Genomic DNA, 22,605 nt, shown 5'->3' on the forward strand with positions numbered 1-22,605 from the left:
AGATCACTTAGTTCATTGATGAACAAGGGAGGTTCAACTTCCCAAGCATCAATGCCAAACAATTTGGCATTCAGCTTCATGATTGCACCAAGAAACTTGGCAGTTTGCTCTTCAGTGACATCCTCATTCTCTTCAGAAGAGGAATACTCATCAGAGCTCATGAAGGGCATAAGGAGGTTCAATGGGATCTCTATAGTCTCTAGATGAGCCTCAGAGTCCTTTGGTTCCCCAGAGGGAAGCTCTTTATTGATCACTGGACGTCCCAGGAGGTCTTCCTCCTTGGGATTCACGTCCTCTCCTCTCCTCACAGGTTCGGCCAGGGCACTTATGTCAATGGCCTTGCACTCTCCTTTTGGGTTCTCTTCTGTATTGCTTGGGAGAGTACTAGGAGGGATTTCAGTGATCCTTTTACTCAGCTGGCCCACTTGTGCTTCCAGATTTCTAATGGAAGACCTTGTTTCATTCATGAAACTTACAGTGGCCTTAGATAGATCAGAGACTAGATTTGCTAAATTAGAAGCATTTTGTTCAGAGTTCTCTGTCTGTTGCTGAGTTGATGATGGAAAAGGCTTGCTATTGCTAAACCTGTTTCTTCCACCATTATTAAAGCCTTGTTGGGGCTTTTGATCCTTCCATGAGAAATTTGGATGATTTTTCCATGTTGAGTTATAGGTGTTTCCATAAGGTTCACCTAAGTAATTCACCTCTACTATTGCAGGGTTCTCAGGATCATAGGCTTCTTCTTCAGAAGATGCCTCTTGAGTACTGTTGGATGCAGCTTGCATTCCATGCAGACTCTGAGAAATCATATTGACTTGCTGAGTCAATATTTTGTTCTGAGCCAATATGGCATTCAGAGTATCAACTTCAAGAACTCCCTTCTTCATAGGCGTCCCATTACTCACAGGATTCCTTTCAGAAGTGTACATGAACTGGTTATTAGCAACCATGTCAATGAGTTCTTGAGCTTCTGCAGGCGTTTTCTTTAGGTGAATGGATCCACCTGCAGAAGTGTCCAGTGACATCTTTGATAGCTCAGATAAACCATCATAGAATATATCCAGGATGGTCCATTCTGAAAGCATGTCGAAGGACACTTTTTGGTCAACTGTTTGTATCTTTCCCAAGCTTCATAGAGAGATTCACCTTCTTTTTGTCTGAAGGTTTGAACATCAGCTCTAAGCTTGCTCAGCTTTTGAGGAGGAAAGTACTTGGCTAAGAAAGCCGTGACCAGCTTATCCCAAGAGTTCAGGCTGTCTTTGGGTTGAGAATCCAACCATAATCTAGCTCTGTCTCTTACAGCAAAAGGGAAAAGCATGAGCCTGTAGACTTCAGGATCTACTCCATTAGTCTTAACAGTATCACATATCTGCAAGAATTCAGTTAAGAACTGAAAAGGATCTTCAGATGGAAGTCCATGAAACTTGCAGTTCCGCTGCATCAGAGAAACTAATTGAGGTTTCAGCTCAAAGTTGTTTGCTCTAATGGCAGGAATGGAGATGCTTCTTCCATGTAAATTGGAATTAGGTGCAGTAAAGTCACCAAGCATCCTCCTTGCATTATTATTATTTTCGGCTGCCATCTCCTCTGCCTGTTCAAAAATTTCTGAAAGGTTATCTCTGGATTGTTGTATTTTAGCTTCTCTTAATTTTCTCTTCAGAGTCCTTTCAGGTTCTGGATCTGCTTCCACAAGAATGTTCTTATCCTTGCTCCTGCTCATATGACAAGGAAGAATGGCCAGAAAAATGATAATAATAATAGAGATCCTCTATACCACAGTATAGGGATCCCTTTGTGAGTGGAAGAGAAGGGGGAGACAAAGAATGTGATGTAAAGGAAGAAATGCAACTGTACGAATGGAAGAGATGTGAGATGAGATGTTAGGATATGAATGAATAAATAGAATAGAATGAGAGAGAAGGAGGGAATTTTCGAAAATTATTTTTGAAAAGGAGTTAGTGATTTTTGAAAATGGTTTTTGAAAAATTGTTAGTAATTTTCGAAAATTAAGTTTTTTTTTTAAATTAAAATAATTAATAAATTAAAAAGAAATTTTGAAAAAGGGGGAAGATATTTTCGAAAAATGAGAGAGAGAGTTAGTTAGGTGGTTTTGAAAAAGTTAAGAAACAAACAAAAAGTTAGTTAGTTAGTTGAAACAAATTTTTGAAAAGATAAGAAGTTAGGAAGTTAGAAAAGATATTTTGAAAAGATATTTTTGAAAAAGATAAGATAAGAAGATATTTTTGAAAAGATATGATTGAAATTAGTTTTGAAAAAGATTTGATTTTTAAAATCTCAATTAATGACTTGATTCATAAGAAATCACAAGATATGATTCTAGAACTTAAAGTTTGAATCTTTCTTAACAAGCAAGTATCAAACTTCAAATTTTTGAATCAAAACATTAATTGATTATGTTATTTTCGAAAATTTGGTCTAAAAATAAGAAAAAGATTTTTGAAAAATATTTTTGGAATTTTCGAAAATAACTAAGAATTTTGAAAAAGATTTGATTTTTGAAAAAGATTTTGAAAAAGATAAGATTTTCAAATTGAAAATTTGATTTGACTCATTGGCAACAACTTGATTTTTGAAAATTTTTGAAAAAGTCAATCCAAAATTTCGAATTTGATGAGAGAAAAAAGGGAAAGATATTTTTTTGATTTTTTTGAATTTTTATGATGAGAGAGAATAACAAGAAAAATATGCAATGCATGAAATTTTTAGATCAAAACAATGAATGCATGCAAGAATGCTATGAATGTCAAGATGAACACCAAGAACACTATGAATGTCATGATGAACATCAAGAACATATTTTTGAAAAATTTTTAATGCAAAGAAAACATGCGAGACACCAAACTTAGAATTCTTTAATGCTTACGCACTAAGAATTCAAGAATGCATATGATAAACATGAAAAGACACAAAACAAAAATTCATCAAGATCAAACAAGAAGACTTACCAAGAACAACTTGAGGATCATGAAGAACACTATGAATGCATGATATTTTCGAACAATTGCAAGATGCATATGCAAGTGACACCAAACTTATAATGTGACTCAAGACTCAAACAAGAAACAGAAAATATTTTTGATTTTTATGATTTTCTCATTTTTTTGGATTTTTATTTTATATTTTTCGAAAATTATATGAAAAAAAGAAAAAATAAGGATTCCAAAATTTTTAATATGAATTCCAGGAATCTTGCCATGTTAGTCTAAAGCTTCAGTCCAGGAATTAGACATGGCTCACTAGCCAGCCAAGCTTTCAATGAAAGCTTCAGTCCAAAACACTAGACATGGCCAATGGCCAGCCAAGCTTTAGCAGGTGATCGTGGATCAACAGCGGGTAGATCAGGAACAGTAGCAGGTGGATTAGCTCCAACTAGCTTGCTCTTGATAACCAATTGCAAGCCTCAGTCCAAATGAATTTAGACATGGCTTTACAGCCAGCCAGGCTGCAACATATAATTACATGGGCTGGAGTGATTAGTTGAATACCAATCCCAAAGTAGTTTGGGTATGGCTTTACAGCCAGATATGATTCAACATATTTCATGAAACACTAGAATTCATTCTTAAAAATTTTGAAGCCATAGAATAATTTATTTTTGAAAACATTTTTATTTTTTTCGAAAACAGATGAGAAAATTTTAAAAATTTTTTTTTTTTTTGAAAAATTTTTGAAAATAAAATAAAAAGAAAATTACCTAATCTGAGCAACAAGATGAACCGTCAGTTGTCCAAACACGAACAATCCCCGGCAACGGCGCCAAAAACTTGGTGCACGAAATTGTGATGTCCAGGCTCGAACAATCCCTGGTAATAGCTCCAAAGCTTGGTGCTCTGATCTCAATACATAATTGTCACAACTTCGATACAACTAACCAGCAAGTGCACTGGGTCGTCCAAGTAATACCTTACGTGAGTAAGGGTCGAATCCCACGGAGATTGTTGGTATGAAGCAAGCTATGGTCACCTTGTAAATCTCAGTCAGGCAGATATAAAGTGATAATGGTGTTTTCGAATATTATATAATAAAATAGGGATAGAGATACTTATGTAATTCATTGGTAGGAATTTCAGATAAGCGAATGGAGATGCTTTTCGTTCCTCTGAACCTCTGCTTTCCTGCTATCTTCATCCAATCAGTCTTACTCCTTTCCATGGCTGGCTGTATGCAAGGGCATCACCATTGTCAGTGGCTACATCCCCTCCTCTCAGTGAATAATATGCTCACGCACCCTATCACGGCACGGCTATTCATCAGTCGGTTCTCGATCATGCTGGAATAGGATTCACCCTCCTTTTGCGTCTGTCACTAACGCCCAGCACTCGCGAGTTTGAAGCTCGTCACAGTCATTCAATCATTGAATCCTACTCGGAATACCACAGACAAGGTTTAGACTTTTTGGATTCTCTTGAATGCCGCCATCATTCTAGCTTACGCCACGAACATTCTGGTTAGGAGATCTAAGAGATATTCATTCTAGCTTAATTCATGTAGAACAGAAGTGTTTGTCAGGCACGCGTTCATAGGGGAGAAGGATGATGAGCGTCACACATAATCATCACCTTCATCACGTTCTTGGGTGCGAATGGATATCTTAGAAGCGAAATAAGAAGAATTGAATAGAAAACAGTAGTACTTTGCATTAATCTTTGAGGAACAGCAGAGCTCCACACCTTAATCTATGGAGTGTAGAAACTCTACCGTTAAAAATACATAAGTGAAAGGTCCAGGCATGGCCGAGAGGCCAGCCCCTCTGATCTAAGAACTAGGCGTCCAAAGATGATCCTAAGATCCTAAGATGATCAAAAGATGCCTAATACAATAGTAAGAGGTCCTATTTATAATAAACTAGTCACTAGGGTTTACATGAGTAAGTAATTGATGCATAAATCCACTTCCTGGGCCCACTTGGTGTGTGTTTGGGCTGAGCCTGAGTGTTGCACGTGCAGAGGCCATTTGTGGAGTTGAACGCCAGTTTCTGTGCCAGTTTGGGCGTTCAACTCTGGTTTTGGATCCTTTTCTGGCGCTGGACGCCAGGTTTGGTCAGAGAGCTGGCGTTGAACGCCGGTATACGTCGTCTATTCTTGGCCAAAGTATGGACTATTATACATTGCTGGAAAGCCCTAGATGTCTAATTTCCAACGCAATTGGAAGCGCACCATTTCGAGTTCTGTAGCTCCAGAAAATCCACTTTGAGTGCAGGGAGGTCAGAATCCAACAGCATCAGCAGTCCTTTTTCAACCTCTGAATCTGATTTCTGCTCAAGTCCCTCAATTTCAGCCAGAAAATACCTGAAATCACAGAAAAACACACAAACTCATAGTAAAGTCCAGAAATGTGAATTTAACATAAAAACTAATGAAAACATCCCTAAAAGTGGCTAGATCCTACTAAAAACATACTAAAAACAATGCCAAAAAGCGTATAAATTATCCGCTCATCAGTTGGCCCACTTGTGCCTCCAAATTTCTAATGGAGGACCTTGTTTCATTCATGAAACTCAGAGTGGCCTTAGATAGATCAGAGACTAAGTTTGCTAAATTAGAGGTATTTTGTTCAGAATTCTCTATCTGTTGCTGAGTGGATGATGGAAAAGATTTACTATTGTTAAACCTGTTTCTTCCACCATTATTAAAGCCTTGTTGAGGCTTTTGATCCTTCCATGAGAGATTTGGATGATTTCTCCATGAGGGATTATAGGTGTTTCCATAGGGTTCACCCATGTAATTCACCTCTGCTATTGCAGGGTTCTCAGGATCATAAGCTTCTTCTTCAGAAGATGCCTCTTGAGTATTGTTGGATGCAGCTTGCATTCCATTCAGACTCTGAGAAATCATATTGACTTGCTGAGTCAATATTTTATTATGAGCCAATATGGCATTCAAAGTATCAATTTCAAGAACTCCCTTCTTCTGAGGCGTCCCATTACTCACAGGATTTCTCTCAGAAGTGTACATAAACTGGTTGTTAGCAACCATGTCAATAAGTTCTTGAGCTTCTGCAGGAGTTTTCTTTAGGTGAATGGATCCACCTGCAGAAGTATCCAATGACATCTTAGCTAATTCAGACAAACCATCATAGAATATATCCAGGATGGTCCATTCTGAAAGCATGTCAGAGGGACACTTTTTGGTCAGTTGCTTATATCTCTCCCAAGCTTCATAGAGGGATTCACCTTCTTTCTGTCTGAAGGTTTGAACATCCACTCTAAGCTTACTCAGCTTTTGAGGAGGAAAGAACTTGGCTAAGAAAGCCGTGACCAGCTTATCCCAAGAGTTTAGGCTATCTTTAGGTTGAGATTCCAACCATATTCTAGCTCTGTCTCTCACAATAAAAGGTAAAAGCATGAGCCTGTAGACTTCAGGATCTACTCCATTAGTCTTAACAGTATCACATATCTGCAAGAATTCAGTTAAGAACTGAAAAGGATCTTCAGATGGAAGTCCATGAAACTTGCAGTTTTGTTGCATCAGAGAAACTAGTTGAGGCTTAAGCTCAAAATTGTTTGCTCCAATGGTAGGGATGGAGATGCTTCTTCCATGTAAATTGGAATTTCGTGCAGTAAAGTCACCAAGCATCTTCCTTGCATTATTATTATTTTCGGCTGCCATCTCCTCTTCCTTTTCGAAAATTTCTGTAAGGTTGTCTCTAGATTGTTGTAATTTGGCTTCTCTTAGTTTCCTCTTCAGAGTCCTTTCAGGTTCAGGGTCTGCTTCAACAAGAATGTTCTTATCCTTGCTCCTACTCATATGAAAAAGAAGGAAACAGAAAATAATAATAGGGATCCTTTTTACAACAGTATAGAGGTTCCCTTGTTGTTAGTAGAAGAAGAAAGGGAATAAGAGTGAAGAAGAATGGATAATCCAAACACAAGGGTGAGGATAGGAGCAGAGATATGAGGTAAGGAGAAGTGTTAGTAGATGAATAAATAAATAGAAGGAGATGAGGGAGAGGGAATTTCGAAAATTGATTTTTGAAAAGAAGTTGATGATTTTCGAAAATTAAAGGAGAATTAAAATTAAAATTAAAATTTAAACAATTAATTAACTAAAAAGAATTTTTTTTTTGAAAAAGAGGGAGGTATTTTCGAAAATTAGAGAGGGATAGTTAGTTAGGTAGTTTTGAAAGAGATAAGAAACAAACAAAAAGTTAATTAGTTAGTTGAAACAAATTTTGAAAATCAATTTTTAAAAGATAAGAAAACAAGAAGTTAGAAAAGATATTTGAAAAAGATATGATATGAAAAGGTATGATTAAAAAGATATGATTTTGAAAAAGATAAGATAAAACGATATTTTTGAAAAGATATGATTGAAATTAGTTTTGAAAAAGATTTGATTTTTAAAATCACAATTAATAACTTGATTCACAAGAAATCACAAGATATGATTCTAGAACTTAAAGTTTAAATCTTTCTTAACAAGTAAGTAACAAACTTGAAATTTTTGAATCAAAACATTAATTGTTGATGATATTTTCGAAAATATGATATAAAATTAAGAAAAAAATTTTTGAAAAATATTTTTAAAATTTTTGAAAATAAATAAGAAAAATGAAAAAGATATGATTTTTGAAAAAGATTTTGAAAAAGATAAGATTTTTAAATTGAAAATTTGATTTGACTCATAAGAAACAACAAAATTTTAAAAAAGTTTTGAAAAAGTCAACTCAAATTTTCGAAAATTTATGAGTGAAAAAGGGAAAGATATATTTTTTATTTTTGAATTTTTAATGAAGAAAGAGAAAAACATGAAAATGACTCAATGCATGAGAATTTTTAGATCAAAACAATGAATGCATGCAAGAACACTATGAATGTCAAGATGAACACCAAGAACACTTTGAATATCAAGATGAACATCAAGACGTATTTTTGAAAATTTTTAATGAAAGAAAAACATGCAAGACACTAAACTTAGAGATTTTCAATAATTAGACACTAACAAGTTAAAAATGTATATGAAAAACAAGAAAAGACACAAAACAAGAAGATATGAAGATCAAACAAGAAGACTTACCAAGAATGACTTGAAGATCATGAAGAACACTATGAATGCATGAATTTTCGAAAAATGCATAAATTTTTAGAAAAAATGCAATTGACACCAAACTTAAAAATTGACTCAAGACTCAAACAAGAAACAAAAAAAATATTTTTGATTTTATGATTTTATTAAATTTTTTTTTTTGGATTTTTGTATATTTTTTTTTTTTTTGAAAATATGTAGGGAAAAGGAAGCAATGAATTCATAGTCCTCAATCAAGATCCAGGAATCATACCAGGTTAGTCTAAAGCTTGATGGCCAGCCAAACTTCAGCATACCATTTTGAAATTTTAGAATTCATTTCTAAAAATTTTAAAATAATTTTTGAAAACAAAGGGAAAAGAAATTTTTTTTTTTTTGAAAGATTTTCGAAAACAAATAATTTTTTTTTAAAATAAAACAAAAAAGAAAATTACCTAATCTGAGCAACAAGATGAACCGTCAGTTGTCCAAACTCGAACAATCCCCGGCAACGGCGCAAAAAACTTGGTGCACGAAATCGTTATTATTCCATTCCTTGGTAACGGTGCTAAAAACTCAATACGCACGTTCATGATCTTATATCTGTTTCACAACTTCGTACAACTAACCAGCAAGTGCACTGGGTCGTCCAAGTAATAAACCTTACATGAGTAAGGGTCGATCCCACGGAGATTGTCGGCTTGAAGCAAGCTATGGTCACCTTGTAAATCTCAGTCAGGCGGATTCAAATGGATATAGAGTTTTCGAATAATAATAATAAATAAATAGAAAATAGGATAGTGGTACTTATGTAATTCATTGGTGAGAATTTCAGATAAGCGTATAGAGATGCTTTCGTCCCTCTGAACCTCTACTTTCCTGCTGTCTTCATCCAATCCTTCCTACTCCTTTCCATGGCAAGCTTTATGTAGGGCATCACCGTTGTCAATGGCTACATCCCATCCTCTCTGTGAAAAAGGTCCAAATGCTCTGTCACGGCACGGCTAATCATCTGTCGGTTCTCGATCATACTGGAATAGGATCCATTGATCCTTTTGCGTCTGTCACAACGCCCAGCACTCGCGAGTTTGAAGCTCGTCATAGCCATCCCTTCCCAGATCCTACTCGGAATACCACAGACAAGGTTTAGACTTTCCGGATCTCAGGAATGGCCATCCATGGGTTCTAACTTATACCACAAAGACACTAATAACTCGGACTCGGTCCCCTGTATTAGATATCCAAGAGATATCCATTCAATCTAAGGTAGAACGGAAGTGGTTGTCAGGCACGCGTTCATAAGTTGAGAATGATGATGACTGTCACGATCATCACATCCATCATATTGAAGTGCGAATGAATATCTTATAAGCGGAATAAGTTGAATTGAATAGAAAAACAGTAGTACTTTGCATTAATCCTTGAGGAACAGCAGAGCTCCACACCTTAATCTATGGTGTGTAGAAACCTTACCATTGAAAAACACATAAGTGAAAGGTTCAGGCATGGCTGAATGGCCAGCCCCCAAACGTCATCTAAAGATGAAACTAAAGATGATCTGAAGATGTCTAATACAATAGTAAAAAGTCCTATTTATACTAAACTAGTTACTAAGGTATATAGAAGTAAGTAATTGATGCATAGATCCACTTTCGGGGCCCACTTGGTGTGTGCTTGGGCTGAGCTTGAAGTTTACAAGTGCAGAGGCTTCTTTTGGAGTTGAACACCAAGTTGTAACGTATTTTTGGCATTCAACTCTGGTTTGTGACGTGTTTCTGGCGTTTAACTCTAGACTACAGCGTAGAACTGGCGTTCAACGCCCTTTTGCGTCATCTAAACTTGGGCAAAGTATGGACTATTATATATTGCTGGAAAGCCCTGGATGTCTACTTTATAAACGCTGTTGAGAGCGCGCCATTTGGAGTTCTGTAGCTCCAGAAAATCCACTTTGAGTGCAGGGAGGTCAGAATCCAACAGCATCAGCAGTCCTTCTTCAACCTCTGAATCTGATTTTTGCTCAAGTCCCTCAATTTCAACCAGAAAATAACTGAAATCACAGAAAAACACATAAACTCATAGTAAAGTCTAGAAATGTGAATTTAACATAAAAACTAATAAAAACATCCCTAAAAGTAACTAGATCCTACTAAAAACATACTAAAAACAATGCCAAAAAGCGTATAGATTATCCGCTCACCACAACACCAAACTTAAATTGTTGCTTGTCCCCTAGCAACTGAAAATCAACTAGGATAAAAAGAAGAGAATATACTATAAATTCCAAAATATCAATGAAACATAGCCCCAATCAGATGAGCAGGACTTGTAGCTTTTTGTCTCTTGAATAGTTTTGGCATCTCACTTTATCCATTGAGGTTCAGAATGATTGGCATCTATAAGAACTCAGAGTTCAGATAATGTTATTGATTCTCCTAGTTCAGTATGTTGATTCTTGAACACAGCTACTTTATGAGTCTTGGCCGTGGCCCTAAGCACTTTGTTTTCCAGTATTACCACCGGATACATAAATGCCACAGACACATAACTGGGTGAACCTTTTCAGATTGTGACTCAGCTTTGCTAAAGTCCCCAATTAGAGGTGTCCGGGGTTCTTAAGCACACTCTTCTTTTGCTTTGGACCTTGACTTTAACCGCTCAGTCTCAAGTTTTCACTTGACACCTTCACGCCACAAGCACATGGTTAGGGACAGCTTGGTTTAGCCGCTTAGGCCAGGATTTTATTCCTTTGGGCCCTCCTATCCACTGATGTTCAAAGCCTTGGATCCTTTTTTATTACCCTTGCCTTTTGGTTTTAAGGGTTACTGGCTTTTTGCTCTTGCCTTTTGGTTTTAGGAGCTTTTGGCTTTTTCTGCTTGCTTTTTCTTTTTCTTTTTTTTTTCGCTATTATTTTTTTTCTGCAAGCTTTGTATTCACTGCTTTTTCTTGCTTCAAGAATCATTTTTATGATTTTTCAGATTATCAAATAACATGTCTCCTTGTCATCATTCTTTCAAGAGCCAACATATTTAACATTCTTAAACAAAAACTTCAAAAGACATATGCACTGTTCAAGCATTCATTCAGAAAATAAAAAGTATTGTCACCACATCAAGATAATTAAACTAAGTTTAAGGATAAATTCGAAACTCGTGTACTTCTTGTTCTTTTGAATTTAAAAACATTTTTCATTTAAGAGAGGTGATGGATTCATATGACATTCATAACTTTAAGACAAAGTTACTAAATACTAATGATCATGTAATAAGACACTGACATAGATAAGCACTTAACATAAAGAAAACGAAAAATAGAAAATTTGAGAACAAGGAATGAGTCCACCTTAGTGATGGTGACGTTTCCTTCTTGAGGAACCAATGATGTCCTTGAGCTCTTCTATGTCTCTTCCTTGTCTCTGTTGCTCCTCCCTCATAGCTCTTTGATCTTCTCTAATTTCATGGAGGATGATTGAGTGCTCTTGATGTTCCACCCTTAATTGTCCCATATTGGAACTTAATTCTCCTAGGGAGGTGTTGATTTGCTCCCAAAAATTCTGTGGAAAAAAGTGCATCCCTTGAGGTATCTCAGGGATTTCTTGGTGATGAGCTTCTTCATGCGTCCCTTGAGATCCATGAATAGGCTCTCTTGTTGGCTCCATCCTTTTCTTAGTGATGGGCTTGTCCTCATCAATGAGGATATCTCCCTCTATGTCAATCCCAGCCGAATTGCATAGATGGCAAATGAGGTGAGGAAAAGCTAACATTGCCATAGTGGAGGACTTGTCAGCCACCTTGTAGAGTTCTTGAGGTATAATCTCATAAACTTCCACCTCTTCTCCAATCATGATGCTGTGGATCATGATGGCCCGGTATAAAGTAACTTCAGACCGGTTGCTAGTGGGAATGATTCAGCGTTGAATGAACTCCAACCATCCTCTAGCTACAGGCTTAAGGTCCAATCTTCTCAGTTGAACCGGTTTGCCTTATGAGTCAATCTTCCATTGAGCTCCTTCCACACATATGTCCATGAGGACTTGGTCCAACCTTTGATCAAAGTTGACTCTCCTTGTGTAGGGGCGTGCGTTCTCTTCCATCATTGGCAAGTTGAACGCCAACCTCACATTTTCCGGACTAAAATCTAAGTATTTCCCCCGAACCATGGTGAGATAATTCTTTGGGTTCGGGTTCTTACTTTGATCATGGTTCCTAGTGATCCATGCATTAGCATAGAACTCTTGAACCATTAGAATTTTGACTTTTTGGATGGGGTTTGTTAGAACTTCCCAACCTCTTCTTTGGATCTCATGTCGGATCTCCGTATACTCATTTTTCTTGAGTTTGAAAGGGACCTCGGGGATCATCTTCTTCTTGGCCACAACATCATAGAAATGGTCTTGATGGGCTTTGGAGATGAATCTTTCCATCTCCCATGACTCGGAGGTGGAAGCTTTTGTCTTCCCTTTCCCTTTTCTAGAGGATTCTCCGGTCTTAGGTGCCAGTGTTTTCACTTTAATGAGGTCACGTGTGAGCATCGACGCGTACGCGTCGATTGGCGTTTTTACTATCCACGCGTACACGTCATGTTACGCGTACGCGTCGCCATGCGACTTCAAATTCACGTGTGCGCGTCGTTTCACGCGTTCGCATCGTTCCATGCATGCGCGTCGGTAAATGCATCCTAAATCCTTGATTTTTCATGATTTCTCCATTTTGTATGCTTTTCTCTTCATTCTTTTGATCCATTCCTAGCCTTTTCAACCTGAATTCACTAACAAACACATCAAGGCATCTAGTGAAATCGAAGGTGAATTAAAATTAGCTATTTGAAGGCCTAAAAAGTATGTTTCACACTTAAGCACAAATTAAGGAGAATTTATAAAACCATGCTATTTCATTGAATAAATGTGAGAATAATGGATGAAATTCACTAAAATTAAGCACAAAATGTACCACGAAATAGTGGTGCATCAATAATCAACTACTTTGGTGGTTGTTAATCACAAATCAATCCCTGACAACAGTGCCAAAAACTTGATGCGAGCTAAATAGCAATCCCATAATTCGGCAAGTGCACCGAATTGTATCAAGTAATACCACGGTGAGTGGGTTATCGTTCCCATGGGATTAACGGATCAAGCAACCATGATTAATTGATTATTCTAGTTAAACAATTCAAAATATGGTTTGAGATTCAAAATTTGAAATTAAATGAAAGCAAGAATTTAAATAAACAATAGAGAGGGCACAGTAAATTGAAACAATTAATTGACAGTAATTAAATGAAAGCAATAAATGAAAAAATTTGAATTGCAATGAATAGATTGAAGGAATTAAACACAGGGAATCAAGAAAGCAATTAAATGACTAGAATTAAAGGTAAGCAGTGATGCGTGGCAGAAGTTAATCAATTTAGAGATTTCAATTAAGAGACATCATTGCACGTATAGCTCTTAATCAGCTAAGATCTGCCTCACCAATTTAAAAAGGGTTGTCACAAATTTTAGAAATAAAATACTGGGAGTATGAGTCCCAAGTCGTCTCCCAACGAGTAACAGGAAAGAGTGCTAATTTATTAATCAGAAAATTCTCAGAAAGTTGAGTTTGATAATGAGTAATTAAAATAATTGTGAATTAAGGCAATAAAAATAAACTAGAAATAATTATTGATATTCTAAATAAAAGGTCTTGACTGGGGGAATAATTAAGTGGAACTTCTATCCTTGTTGGGATCTTCTCAAGTGTGGTGTAAAAGGGTTGTTATTCTCACTCGATTACTCCTTACTAAATAAGGGAAAGTATGGTGACTGAACTAACTCTTACCCTCAGATCCTAGCCCTCTCCCTTGGGGAGGTCTAGTGTTAGTAAGTATGAAATTAGCTAACAACGTCCAGTTTAACCAAGCACTTGAGCATTCTAACTCAAGTATCACCTCTTAATCAACCCCCATGTCAAGTAGAAATTCTACTCCATTGACATGAAATTAATAATCATAAAAATATGAGAAGACATAATTAATTAAAATTAAATAGAGAATTGAAATTAATTAAAATAAAAATAACTTCATATATTAATAAATTCAAAATGTAACATACTTATCTGAACAGAGTCAATGAGTAACTAATTAAAAATAAGGGAATAAGGAAACAAACTAAAGTAATGTCTTCAACGGAGGTAATGACTTTCAGCATCCAAAAATCCAAGCAAAAGCATAAAACTATCAATGTAACACAAATCTAGATTCAGATCTAAAACTAAAAGTAATCCTAATGTGATGAATCTGAATGTCTGTGGATGCCTATTGAGTTTCTGCATGTTTCCTAGGTTTAGTCTATGTTTCTGGGCCAAAAACTGGGTCAAAAAGAGGCCCGAAATCGCCCCCAGCGTATTCTGTTATTTTTGCAGATCGCGCAGGTCATGCGTACGCGTCGTCCACGCGTTCGCCTCAGTCAGCGATTTTCCTTGTCACGCGTTCGCGTCGTTCACACGTTCATGTCACTCGTGCAGACTCCAATCCACGCGTTTACGTCAGGCACGCGTCCGCGTCATTGCGAATTCTCCATTTCGTGCGTTTGCGTGGGCCATGCGCTCGCGTCATTGCTCGCTTGTCATCTCCTTAGTTTCTTGTGTTCCTTCCATTTTTGCAAGCCTCCTTTCCAATTTCCAAGTCATTCATGCCCTATGAAGCCTGAAACACTTAACACACGGATCATGGCATCGAATGGGATAAAGGAGAATTAAAATACATAATTAAAGGTCTCTATGTAACACCCTCACTATCAGAAGTCACGCTTCCGGCTGCGCTACTCTGATAGCAAGGAGTATTACGACTACTTTACATACTAAATACTAAAATAGGAGCCTGTGACTCGACACTGTATCGCTGATTTCCTTGAAAACCGGAAATAAACACTTTATCTTAAGAAAAATACAAACAGGCATATATTCATATACAAGACTCCTTACATAATAACTCATAATATAATATACATATAAAACATACAATTCCTATCCCTCTTACAAACTTGTAATAACAAAGACGGGGGAATAAAATAATCTAATTAATACAACAATATATCAACAAAACGCAGTATAACTCTTCTTTAAAGCTTCTTCATTCGGTTCCTGAAAAGGTAAAGCTGTAGGCGGGGTGAGAACCTAACCACATGGTCTCACCACGGAGTTTCAAAGTTGTCATAAGAAGATATTCAATAAGAAAACTGTTTTCAGATTTTGTGATTATCATTGTCTTATAAATACTTCTAAAATCCAATAGCTAATCGTTCAAAACCTTTTCAAAGAGGTAACATTTTCAGAAATTCAAAGTCTTTCCTTTCTCATAAGCAAATCTCAATCAGAAACCAACCACACAATCAAACAACACAGTCATTAATTCAGCACCAAGGTTCATTCTCAAATGTAGCACGCCAGGACAAACACAGGCAAGACAAACAAGGAAAGCACAAGTAGGTAGCAGTTACAGCAAATAGTTCAAGTAGCAGTTAAGAACAGTTTAGCAATTAGGCAAACCAAAACAAGTTCAAACCCAAGCAAAGCATACAAATACATATGATGCATGCCTGTCCTATGGCTGATGAGGCTCATCTGTCAGTTATCCAGCCAACCCGACAAGTCTGAATTGTCCTTAGACTGTCCCCCGACGTGCATTCCCAAGAGTCTATGCATAGCTTTTTCTCAAATAATCAATATTGTTCAATGGGGTAACATTCCCGGGAATCTATATAGTGCCCGGTCACACTTACGTCGTAGGGTCAACAGAGTATCGAGTTTTCAACCTGGTACACGTGGTGGCAAGCCACGGCACTTAATCCAGGGAACCTCGTATCTCAGATATTTCAAATTCATAAGCCATATAAATAATTCATTCATCATTCATCATTCATCAATATCCAAGCCATTCTCAATATCATCATCATTCGTCAATCCATATCCATTTCCATATTCATTCAAAAATCATATTTCAAATCAATCCTCATCATCCTTCTTTCTGTTTCGTTCACTAACAATTCTCAATCCAAAACATAACTTTTTCTTTGATAAATGAAGTATTCTTAAATCATATAATGCTTAAAATTAAACCTTTTAAAATAAATACTTCAAATGAAACTTCTTATTTTATAAAATTTCGGTAGCATCTTCTCTAAAACTCGGATTCTGCCACCCTTTTCGGGTCCCATCCAAACATTTCTCAAACCTTTCCAAAACCTCAATCATTTTCCAAGATTCGGCTAGTTCCAATATCAAATAATTTTCAAAGCGAATCAGTGCCCATAATAGATCTCTTTTTAAAATCAAACCAGCTCAAATACTAAATCATTTATAAAGTCACTAACTCAAAATTAAACCATTTCCAGAGCCAATTCCTTTACATCATCAAAAATAGCTTCAAAACCAAGAAAAGCCATTTTTCATAATAATCAACTAAATAACCTTTCAAACTAATTTCTTTTTAGCAATCACAAACTACTCAAGCAGTCAAGCAATCAGTCATTCAGTCCAGCAAACAACCACATTTAGAAGACAATTATAATCACAGGCATATGTTCTCTCACATTAATATCTATTTATCACAACTCTGTAATATAAATTAGATTTTAAGAAAAACCCCTACCTCATTCGCGATTCAACTACGCGACAAACTGCATTTCTATTCTGCGATTCAACTACGCGACAAACTGCATTTCTATTCTTATCCCACAACGACAGCATCAATACCGACCGTTCCAGGAGCAGCCACAGCCTCTAAACACATCCTTAGCTCAATCCTAAAACATTAATGTCGCGTAAAACTCAATAATCTATAACAGAACATCAGCTAAAAGAGTTTGGAACAAGGAACGACTTACTGGGCTCACGAATGATCGAGAAAACGGAGCAACAGCAGCCCCGATGACGACGCAGCACCTTGATGCTGTATGCAGCAGCCATAGAACTCAGCATTCAAGACCCGTAACTTGATCCTATGACACCAAGACCCCAGATCCTCAAACAATTTAAAACAGAAATACTAATTTAAAGATTTCAGAATGCATCGCTTACCCAAACAGACTTAGGCCACAGTGGTGGTTTTTGGTGGCTGTGGCGGTGGCGTGGAGCTCCGGCGACGCAGAGGCGTGGCCAGAAGCTTCAGCAGCAGCGAATCTGGCGACGGTTCAGACGGAGACGGCGCCGGCAACGCGAGCGGCGACTGGGCACGGTGGCTGGACAGGTCGCGGCCTTCCCTGGTTTCTCTCTCTCACCTGGGGATCCTCTCTCTGCCCGTCGTTCTTCTTGACGGCGACGGACTCCGAGGTGGCGACGGCGGCGTCACGTACAGCAGCAATCCCATGATGATGATGATGGCAGCGCTGGTTTCATGGCGAGAAGGACGGCGGCGACGGGCTTCACGGCAGAGACGACGATGACGACTGGAACCTGCGAAGACGACGACAGACCCAGCTTTGACGGCGACAGCTCTTTCGCGAGCTCCTTCCCTCTCTCGCGTTCGCCTCTTTCTCTCTCCTCCATTGTTGGCGACGACAGCAGTGACTAGCGGTGAGCTGGGCGTAGCTGGACGGCGGCGGGATGAGCTCGACGGCGAGGCGTGGTGGTGCGGCGGCGATGCTCCTCCTTCCCCTCTTCTCTTTTCTCTTTGTGGATCCCTCTCCTCCTTCCCTTTTTGTTTCATTTTCTCTTCTGAAGGAGTTGTGTGGTGTTGTATTTTGTGTAGGTTTGCTGAAGGAAAAAGAAAAGTAGCGGCTAAGGTTTCATTTAGGAATAGGGTAAAAAGTGTGTTAATAGAATTAGGGTTTGTGTATAAAATTGGGATTTTGGGTTTAATTTGAATAAGATAATTTTAATAAAATTGGAGCATAGAGTACTAATTTTAAAAAAAAAACTAATTTAATCTCTAAAGTTACTTTAAAATATTTGTGGTATAAAAATACTAATTGATTCTCAATGAATTATTCTAATTGAAAATACATGGTAATATAATTAAATTTCTTTATCTTTAAACTTAAGGTATTAAATGATATAAATATAAATTATCTAAAATTAAATCATATAAAATTCTTATTATTTCATAACTTTCAACTTCATAATTTAAACATAAAAAAATAATTCAATAATTATAAAATTAGACAAAATTCTAATTTAAATAGCCAAACCTCATTATTTTCGAATTTCTTAGAACTTTAAATCATAAATAGGAAAATAATCCATAAGTATAGAGTTTGGATAAAAACCTTAATTTTTATTTCAAATCCAATTAATTGCCTTTAATTATTTTTCAATAAAAATAATTTCTAAAATTAAAACTATAAATAAATATATATAATTTGAGATTAGTTCAAAATAGGACTTTTCAAAAGTCTTAGGTCTTACTTCCTACCCACCTTATAAAAATTTTCACCCTGAAAAATTGATACAAAATGAGAGAGATTTTCATATTACTTCACTTTTGAACTTATTTAAAGAAATGGCAACAAGTCCTCAAAATATATATATATATATATATATATATATACAAATAGTTTCAAATACCAGGATTTTCATATGGCATAAAAATATAAAGGATATAAGTATGATGTGAAACAGAAGTTACAAGACAGACTTGATGTGCCAGATGATATGTTTCAAACATTTGATGGTAAAGCAATGCGGCAAAAGGTTATAACACAAGTTGGGGTTAAAATGATGTGCTTAACGTTCACATACTGATCTTATATCAACTTTAGAGATTCAATTATTCAAACTTCAACATAATTTATCTCCATCATTCTTAACTGTACTTCATTGAGCAACTCATCTGAAGGTTCTCAACTTTGTTAAACACTTTGCAATCCTTACTACTGGTTATAAGTCCCACATCAACAAAACTCTTTCACGTAAAACAAGGTTTCACAACTCCCTGTGATGTCGTACACTTATGAGTTTCACCTTTTGCATTCACCAAACATGTCCTAAAGGACTAATGTGTCGTTTACTAAATCTAATAGTCGCACAAAATGCCAAAACTAATCTCGAGTATACTTAGAAGGATAGTAGACCATAGAAAAGGAAGAAAAGTAAAAAGGATCGTGTTCGCGAGAATTTGAAAGAATAGTTGAAATCACAAGTAGACAAGGATAAACAAGTAATGAAGAATGTTGGAAAAAGGATCAACTGATAACTTTAAGAGTAACTCTTGAGTCGAAGGGATTGGATAGGATCAATAAGATGAAAAACAACACAGTATTTTGAAACGAATTCAAGCTAAATCAAGAAATATGAGGTTTACAGAAGAAGAATATCCAAACCAAAAACAAAGTTTATAGAACTCAAGAGTATGGTTTAAAAATATTTTCGAATGCATTGTTCGTAAAGAATGGAAAACTTAAGGGGAAATCATTTCATGTTCTGAAAGAGAAAATGGATAACAAACATCCTTCAAAAGATTAATAAAAGCGTAAATGTGGCACTATTTCAATATAAATTCAAGTGGAAATAGATTACACAAACTTTGTAAATGGAAAGATTAATTTGGCTAAGAGCAAAATTGTATTTTCTATTCTTTTTTTTAAGCATGTATGAAAATTATAATCTTGTTGGAAGAAAATCTGAGATAAAGTTTTACTCATAAAAGAAAAGATGATGCATTACAACCAAACAGGTTTAAATCACATAGAAATTTTCAGAGTATAAGGTAAAGGAGTGTAAGCTAAACTGAAAGCGATTTTATTAAAACTTCAATAGATGTATCACCCCAAAACAAGTTCAAATTACACCAAAGAGAGGCACTGCTTAAGTAAAGCAATTCTAGTCAGGGACAACTTTGCGTAAAAATAAATCGAAACTTGTTTAAAAAGGTTTAAGACAAAACTTTAATAATATACTTTAAGTCACAACTTTATAAGGATGTTCAATAATATTTTTTATGTGCTAAAAAAAAAAGAAACTAACTCATTTTAAGAAAGAGACTTAAATTAAAGGATTTCAATTAGGATTCATAAAGCATGTCACTCATAGGAATTGTAAATACATGCTTATCATATGAATAAGTGGGTAAAATTTTGATAAAACCACACAATTAAACACAATATAAATCATAAAATAACGGTTTATCAAGCAGAAAATGAAAAGAATTAAAGGAAAGCTATTAAATGACGTGAATTATAAGAAAGCAAGTAAATGACTGGGCAGAGGAATATGAATTAAACATTAAGGGTTGGAGATGTTGAATCTTTATGATTAATGATACTCATTCCCTTCTCAATCATGCAAAGTAAGATCTCTAGAAAATCATAAGTGATTGAACCCCAATTCCTTGGTAAGTCAATTTCTCTTTACTTAATCAATTGCCAATTCCTTGATCAATTGCTCATGAGAAGAGGTAAAGCATAATCTCTGATTCAAAACCACACAGTTCTTAAGATCTAGATTTAGATTGATTCAATATCACTTATCAAATTCTAAATCTAAAATCAGAGGAATTGTGAGAGAGAAGTTTCAAGCTCAATCACTATGATCCCTTTTCTAAGTTACTCATAGAATTCAAATGAAATTCAAACTATTTTCCAATAGATTTGAATTTTTGTCATGAAGAGCAAAACTCTCTCTTAGAACAACAATGCTTGAATTAAGAAGATGAGAAAGATAACTCATTATTATTCAACAGAGCTCCTCCCCTTAATGGAGAAAAGTTAGTGACTCATGCTACAAAGCTAGAATTTCAAAAGCAAGAAGAAAATTGTATCCAGAAGAGCTCCTAAAAAAGTGTTCTCTATGGACTTTTATACTACTCTCAAATTCAAATGTAAACTAAATTCAAACTAAATTCAAATTAGATCCAATTCAAATTTCCTAACTAACAATCTCTAAATAATTCTTGCATGCTAATGGGTACTTGATAATGCGAAATTGTTACTCTGAGGTTGTAAAATTTGTTGTTCGTTCTCTCCCTGGCAATGGCGCCAATAACTGGTGCACAATACCATGGTCCAAGCATAACTTCACAACTTCACACAACTAACTAGCAAGTGCACTGGGTCGTCCAAGTAATAAAACCTTACGTGAGTAAGGGTCGATCCCACGGAGATTGTTGGTATGAAGCAAGCTATGGTCACCTTGTAAATCTCAATCAGGCGGATATCAAATGGTTATGGAGTTTTCGAAAATAAATAATAAATAAATAGAAAATAAAGATAGAAATACTTATGTAATTCATTGGTGAGAATTTCAGATAAGCGTATAGAGATGCCTTCGTTCTTCTGAACTTCTGCTTTCCTGCTGTCTTTATCCAATCAGTCCTACTCCTTTCCATGGCAAGCTTTCTGTAAGGGCATCACCGTTGTCAATGGCTACATCCCATCCTCTCTGTGAAAATGGTCCAAATGCTCTGTCACGGCATGGCTAATCATCTGGAGGTTCTCGATCATACTGAAATAGGATTTACTATCCTTTTGCGTCTGTCACTACGCCCAGCACTCGCGAGTTTGAAGTTCGTCACAGCCATCCCTTCCCAGATCCTACTCGGAATACCACAGACAAGGTTTAGACTTTTCGGATCTCAGGAATGGCCATCCATGGGTTCTAACTTATACCACGAAGATACTAATAACTAGGACTCGGTCCCCTGTATTAGATATCTAAGAGATACTCATTCTAGCTTAGTTGCATGTAGAACGGAAGTGTTTGTCAGGCACGCGTTCATAAGTGAGAATGATGATGAGCGTCACATAATCATCACATTCATCATGTTCTTGGGTACGAATGGATATCTTAGAAGCGGAATAAGTTGAATTGAATAGAAAACAGTAGTACTTTGCATTAATTCATGAGGAACAGCAGAGCTCCACACCTTAATCTATGGAGTGTAGAAACTCTACCATTGAAAATACATAAGTGAAAGGTTCAGGCATGGCCGAATGGCCAGCCCCCATGCGTGATCAAAAGATCAAAAGATGATCCAAAAATAAAACTCCGGATGTCAATACAATAGTAAAAAGTCCTATTTATACTAAACTAGTTACTAGGGTTTACAGAAGTAAGTAATTGATGCATAAATCCACTTCCGGGGCCCACTTGGTGTGTGCTTGGGCTGAGCTTGAAGTTTACACGTGTAGAGGTCATTCTTGGAGTTGAACGCCAAGTTGTAACGTGTTTTTGGTGTTCAACTCTGGTTCGTGACGTGTTTCTGGCGTTTAACTCCAGACTGCAGCGTAGAACTGGCGTTCAACGCCCTTTTGCGTCATCTAAACTCGGCCAAAGTATGGACTATTATATATTGCTGGAAAGCCTGGATGTCTACTTTCCAACGCAATTGAAAGCGCGCCATTTTGAGTTCTGTAGCTCCAGCAAATCCACTTTGAGTACAGGGAGGTCAGAATCCAATAGCATCAGTCGTCCTTCTTCAACCTCTGAATCTGATTTTTGCTCAAGTCCCTCAATTTCAGCCAGAAAATACCTGAAATCATAGAAAAATACATAAACTCATAGTAAAGTCCAGAAATGTGAATTTAACATAAAAAACTAATAAAAACATCCCTAAAAGTAACTAGATCCTACTAAAAACATACTAAAAACAATGCCAAAAAGCGTATAAATTA

At 36.4% G+C, this 22,605-nt stretch overlaps 2 non-coding genes across 2 annotated transcripts; both read left to right on the forward strand.

Annotated features, from left to right (window-relative positions):
• Nucleotides 1–1,079: 1,079 nt before the first annotated feature.
• On the forward strand, nt 1,080–1,186 carry LOC112774471 (small nucleolar RNA R71). The gene has a single exon (XR_003188961.1). It is a non-coding gene; the product is annotated as a small nucleolar RNA R71 (small nucleolar RNA).
• Nucleotides 1,187–6,125: 4,939 nt separating this feature from the next.
• LOC112774381 (small nucleolar RNA R71) lies at nt 6,126–6,233 on the forward strand. The gene has a single exon (XR_003188873.1). It is a non-coding gene; the product is annotated as a small nucleolar RNA R71 (small nucleolar RNA).
• Nucleotides 6,234–22,605: the final 16,372 nt, after the last annotated feature.

Source organism: Arachis hypogaea, chromosome 18 (assembly GCF_003086295.3).
Source record: "Arachis hypogaea cultivar Tifrunner chromosome 18, arahy.Tifrunner.gnm2.J5K5, whole genome shotgun sequence".
Taxonomy (NCBI): Eukaryota; Viridiplantae; Streptophyta; class Magnoliopsida; order Fabales; family Fabaceae; genus Arachis; species Arachis hypogaea.